The 6,110-nt window shown below is 32.8% G+C and overlaps 1 long non-coding RNA gene across 3 annotated transcripts; it reads left to right on the top strand.

Annotated features, from left to right (window-relative positions):
• The first annotated feature begins 262 nt into the window (after window positions 1-262).
• LOC120076469 lies at window positions 263-3,459 on the top strand. Of its 3 annotated transcripts, XR_005481553.1 has the most exons (4): window positions 263-554; window positions 738-2,601; window positions 2,832-2,937; window positions 3,055-3,459. It is a non-coding gene; the product is annotated as an uncharacterized LOC120076469 (long non-coding RNA). The 3 variants fall into 3 exon arrangements; XR_005481551.1 differs by having other exon boundaries at window positions 738-2,937; XR_005481552.1 differs by having other exon boundaries at window positions 2,832-3,459.
• Window positions 3,460-6,110: the final 2,651 nt, after the last annotated feature.

A 6,110-nucleotide genomic window follows, 5' to 3' on the forward strand; every position in this document is an offset into this window, starting at 1 on the left:
GATTGGGACCAGAATATAACTCAACATTATTGGTAATCACTGAAAAATATGAATACTCATGTAAGAGTTTATTCTCAACTTCTTGCCCAAGAAAATCAAATCAAAAGACAGTTTTGTAAATCTTTATGGCTTCATACCCTCTGTGAATCTAACCACTCAGAGTCAATCGAAGCAACCTTCTTATTCTTCTTCTTCGTCGAACAATAATGATACAAATAAAAGAGGTAAGAATCAAGGGAACAAGCAAAGCAAGAAGTTTTGGAATAATAATGGGAAGCCTCAATGCCAAGTTTGTGGTAAATTTGGGCATACAATTTTGAAATGATATCTTGATCAACTTGAGAAATGGTTTTCAAGACCAAATTTCAATCAACATGGGCAAGGATTTTCTTCTCATCCTCAAGGTCAGGATATGAATTCATCTTCCATAAAGATAGTACTGATACAAAATGACTTCGACAGAGAAAATCAGTGGTTTCAGATTCAGAGACCACGAACCATGTCACAAATGATGTATCCAATTTGACCTATGGATCTGAATATCTTGGGTGCAGGTTTGAATGTCTCTCATATAAGTTCTTCATTTCTTCAATCTTCTACTTATCAAAAAACTATCTTTCAGCTTAAAAGTCCGCTCTATGTACCTAAAATCACCAAAAATCTTATAAATGTAAGCCAATTTGCCAAAAAATAATTCTATTTTCTTTGAATTTTATTCCAATTTTTTCTTTATGAAGGATCTTCATGAACAAATTCTACTCCGAGACAATCTTGTTAATGAACTCTATTGTTTTGCATTGGAAAAAGCAAAGTCCTAGGAATCTTCATCCAAACCAAGCTCATCCTTAAAGGGTCATTCACAAGTCTTTCATACATCATATACTCAAGGTAATACAAGCCCGTTGTCTATGTTTTCTATAGTTGATATATGGTAGAATAGGTTAGGTCATCCAAATTTCAATACTGTTCAACAAGTTTTTACTTGTAATATTTCATATTCAAGTAAAAGGAAGTTTTTTGTTTGTCATGCTTGTGCTCTTGTCAAAAGCCATAATCTTCCTGTTTCAAAATCCTAAACCATATATTCAGCTCCCTTACAAATTATTGTAATTGATTTTTGGGGACCATGTTATCAAGTCTCTAGAAATGGTTTTAATATTAGATAAGTTTTGTTGATGTCTTTTTAAGATATACCTAGATTTATTTCCTTACAACTAAAAATGAAGCATTTATTGCTTTTCTATCTTTTAAACAAACGGTAGAAAAACTTTTAGGACATCCCATACTACGTTTTCAAATCGATGGAGGGGATGAATTTCATTCATTTACTCCCTATTTGAAATCTAATGGTATTGAACATAGGATGTTTTGTCCACATACTTCCCAACAAAATAACATTGTCAAGAGAAAACATAGACACATAGTTGAAATGAACTTAACTCTATTATCTCATTCTTCTTTACATCTTAAATTTTAGGATGATGCTTTTTCTACTGCGGTTTATTTGATAAATAGACTTTCTTCCATATCAAAAGATATCTCCCTTGGAAAAATATTTTTGGGATCAAACCAAACTATTCATTTTTAAAAACATTTGGTTGTCTATGTTATCCTTCATTGAGAGCCTATAAAAAACAGAAACTTGGCACAAGATCAACCCCTTGTATTTTTCTAGGGTATAGTTCCATTCATAATGGATACAAATGCCTCTCTTAGTCTGGTCATTTATATGTGTGCAGACATGTCCTCTTCGTTGAGAAAAATTTTCTTTCAATGTCCTTTTTCCAGTTTGCACAGCCATCTTCAAATAGCTCACCATCTTTCAGCTACCTACCAATTTTACAAGTCTACCAGCCATCCCTCCATTCAACCTAATACCTCAGCCTTATGTCCTATAAAAAATGACCAATCACATCCATCCTCAACAGAAGTTGTACACTCTATAAATCACTGTACAAATCAATTGTCCATCAGTTCTTTAGCTTCTTCTTTATCAGATCCATCCTTTTCTCCACTCGATACTTCTCTTTTGAATACTTCATAACCTAGCAATGTTGCACCAGTCCATAATTCACTTCAATCTTCATCTCAAAATTACTCTGATCCCACTAATCATGAGAGTTCATTTAATGTTGCACCTTTGTTCAATGCATCTCATGTTATCAATAATCATCCAATGGTTAAAAGAAGAAATAATGGTATTTTTAAACCCGAAGTATTGACGGTTGAATATCTTAAGATGGAGCCTCCTAATATTAAAGAAGCTCTAAAATGTCCATATTGGGTGAAAGCTATGACAGAAGAGTACAATGCTCTTTTAGCAAATAAAATGTGGGAGTTAGAGCCACAGCCAACTTATGAAAAGGTGATTGGATGTAGGATCTATAGTTTTATACAAAGCAAGGTTGGTAGTCCAAGGTCATAATCAAACTGCATATGTTGATTACACTGAAACTTTTAGCCCTGTTGTAAAACCTATAACCATTTGAATCTTTGTTATACTTGCTTTATATCATGGCTGGAAATCGAGACATATGGATGTTAATAATGTCTTTCTTCATGGTTTGCTAGAAGATGAAATATATATAGCTCAACTACCAGGTATGATAGACGTTTTAGCTCTTATAATGGTTTGTAAATTGAAAAAAGTATTATATGGTCTGAAACAAGCTCCACGAGCTTGGTTTGATAGATTGACTTTATTTTTACATTAACTGCGGTTTGTTAACTCAAATGTTGATTCATCTCTTCTGGTTTATCATAAAAATGAAATAGTTTGTTATATTCTAGTATATGTTGATGATAATAACATCACTGGTAGCTCATCACAGATGAATGAGAAGCAGATTGTTGATTTAAATAATTAATTCTCCCTTAAAGATCTTGGTCTACTAAACTACTTCTTGGGGATTGAAGTTTCATACTCCGCTGATGGAGGTATGTTTCTTTCACAAAAGAAGTATGTATCAAATCTTTTATATAAGGCAAATATGGAAGATGCTAGATCAATATTTACTCCTATGGTTAATGGATTTATTCTATCTGCATATCAAGGTGAAAGATCTGATGATGTTTGATTGTATAGGAGCATAGTGGAAGCTTTATAGTATGCAATTCTAACCAGATTAGAAATTGTATATTGTATAAACAAATATGTCAGTTCGTGCATTCTCCAAATCAATTTCTTTGGCAAGTTGTAAAATGAATTCTTAGATAGTTGGGCAGGGACTCTTAATCATGGTCCGATGTTTAAGAAATCAAAAGATCTTAATATTCATGGCTTTGCTGATGTTGACTGGGCTTCATACTTAGATGACAGAAAATCAACTTAGGAGTATGTGTCTTTTTTGGAGGAAATCTGATTCAATGGGCCTCAAAGAAACAATTTGTAATATCGAGATTTAGCACAAATGTTGAGTACAAAAGTTAGCTCTATTGTAGTTGATGCTCCAAATCTCATGGTCTTATAGTTTGTAATTGTATTATATAAATATTTTATTTATCTAATAAAATAAGAGGTATTTTATTTGAAATTTAGTTGCATTAACCCACAAAAATCAATAAACTAATATCCAAGGTTATCTTCTGTAACTTAAACATGTATATGGAGACATATAAATGAATCATTTTTAAGTGATAACCTAAACGATCTATAGTAGATGGATAAGACTAGGTACCTTATCCTGGTGACACTACGAATATGACACACTTTGTAGTTGTTACAATTGTTGTAATATGCTACAAATGATCTTATCCTAACTATTCATGTGGAGACACGTGAGCGGGATGCTCTGTACAAAGAGTTTGTATAAGATCGGACCATGAAATGAATAGTCCCTCTATATAACACCGTTACTCGATTCGACTTACATCTTGAGTGAGTTGTGAACTCCTACCTGTGAAAGCGGTCCTTTGATCTACATGGGCGAGAATGACCAGTTTCGCCGACTCAATAAGTCTACATTTGGGGATTCGTCTGATTGTGGAGCTGGGAATGCAGCTACACAAGAAGGATTTCACCCTCCCCTACTATTAGGGAAAGTAGATAAATTGCTCCCTTAAGGGCTGATTTTGGGGCTTGACAGTGTGACGTCACACCCTCTCCTGGCCCGAGAGAGGTTTGGTTATAGTTGAACTATAACTAATTATTCATTAGAGGGATCAGTAGTACTTAAGGAGCAGATGTAACTACAGGGACAAAACGATAATTTTGGTTCAGTTGTACTTACGAGCAATTTATGAAGGGTCAACGTGCCGTTGATTGGTTATATCCAATGGACACTGAAATATATATATATATATATATATATATATACGAAAGAGTGCAACTGTCGGTCCTTAGTGGAGCGATCGGTAGTTAATGAAAATTGATTAATTTAAATAAAGAATTTAATTAATTAATCAAGTACCATTGGAGCTTCAATCTATAAATTCATAAGGTTCCCTCGTTAGCTAAGTTGGGATTAATGAGAATCAAATTAATTTTGGATTAATTTGAATTGTTCATAAGCAATATAATGTATATGATACATTATAATATAATTTTTTTTTAGAGAAATAAATATTTGAATATGAATCAAATATTAATTATTTGAATGTGATTCATATAATAACTATAGGTTAAATTAATATGAATTCATATTAATTCTATAGGTTATTTGAGAGATTAATAAACTATAGGTAATATTATATGTGATATAATAAACAATAAGTTACATGTTATATGAGATATAATGTATAGTATATTTTAATTATATTAAAATTGTTTTAATATAATTATATATTTTAATTAAGTGGTTAGTTATTATTTGAATTTTGAATTCAAATAATTGAGAGGGAGTTAAATAACTCCCCTCTCCCCCTTTAATCTCTCACAATTAACATGAAGCTTTTTTTTTTCACCATTCTAAAAAGAGGACTTATCTCTTCTTCTTCTTAGAGATTCTATTACTCTTGGTGAAGTTCTCTGCACATTTTCTCTCTAAAAAAATTATTCTCCCTTCACCCAAAATTAATCGTTGAAGTCCACACCTCTCAACGGTTCTCTACCTTAGGAATAACGAGGAAAAACTCATGGTAGCATCCGGGTTTTTGGAGTTCCATTGTTGTGTTGCGAGTTTGAGGGAAGGATTCGAATTGTTCATGATTGGAATGGATTTGTGAAGAACTAAGTCTTCAAGGGTAAGTGATCTTTTGATCCCTTCTTCCTCTCCAATTGTTTGAAAAGCATGCTTAATAGATTGTAGTTTATCTTATTTTATGTCCTGTGAATTATTAATGTTCTGTAAAATTAAAATTGGGACACGATATTTTCTGGTGCGAGTATTCACGTACTCTTTCAAGCTCTTGTTTCGTCAGAACCTATTTGGTTACACTCTTTGTTCACTGATTTATATATCAGTTATGTCAATCTCCCATAATATGGTCGTGTGCCAATCTATGTGTTGTACATTTAAGTGTCAATCCAATTATTCATACTCATACAAAACATGTTAAAATTGACATTTATTTTGTGAGGGATCTAGTTCATTAGAAGCGAGTTCGAGTGCAACATCTTTCAGCCTATGCTCAGATTGCAGATATTCTTACCAAACCTCTTTCTGCTACAAAGTTTCTTCCTCTAAGAGACAAGCTTAGAGTAAAAAAAAAAAATTATTCTATAAAATAGTTGAAATGAATTGAGGGTGTCTTTATTTATCCATAAATGTATTAAAAAAATAATGGAATGGAAGATTGTAGAGATCCACCTGATTAAAATCTACAATGGGACTGAGATGTGGGTCTCATAATTTTTAATTACTACCAATCTCATAATGGAGGTTTTAATCTAATTACCATTCCTTAATTACGTGGACCCACATCGCAAAAATTGTTCGACCACCTGGTTTAGGGCATTTTCCTTTGTTCACATATTTTTGGCTTTCACTAGGGGTGTTCAAAAAACCCGGTAACCCGACCAACCCGGACTACCCAACCCAAACTGCAAGGGTTGTGTTGGGTTGAGTTAAAAATGTTAAAAAATATTAAATTGGGTTGGGTCTGGGGTTACCCATTTCAGGGTCGGGTCAACCCGACTCGACCCGAATATATATATATATATATATAAAAGT

This window comes from Benincasa hispida, chromosome 4 (assembly GCF_009727055.1).
Source record: "Benincasa hispida cultivar B227 chromosome 4, ASM972705v1, whole genome shotgun sequence".
Lineage (NCBI taxonomy): Eukaryota > Viridiplantae > Streptophyta > Magnoliopsida > Cucurbitales > Cucurbitaceae > Benincasa > Benincasa hispida.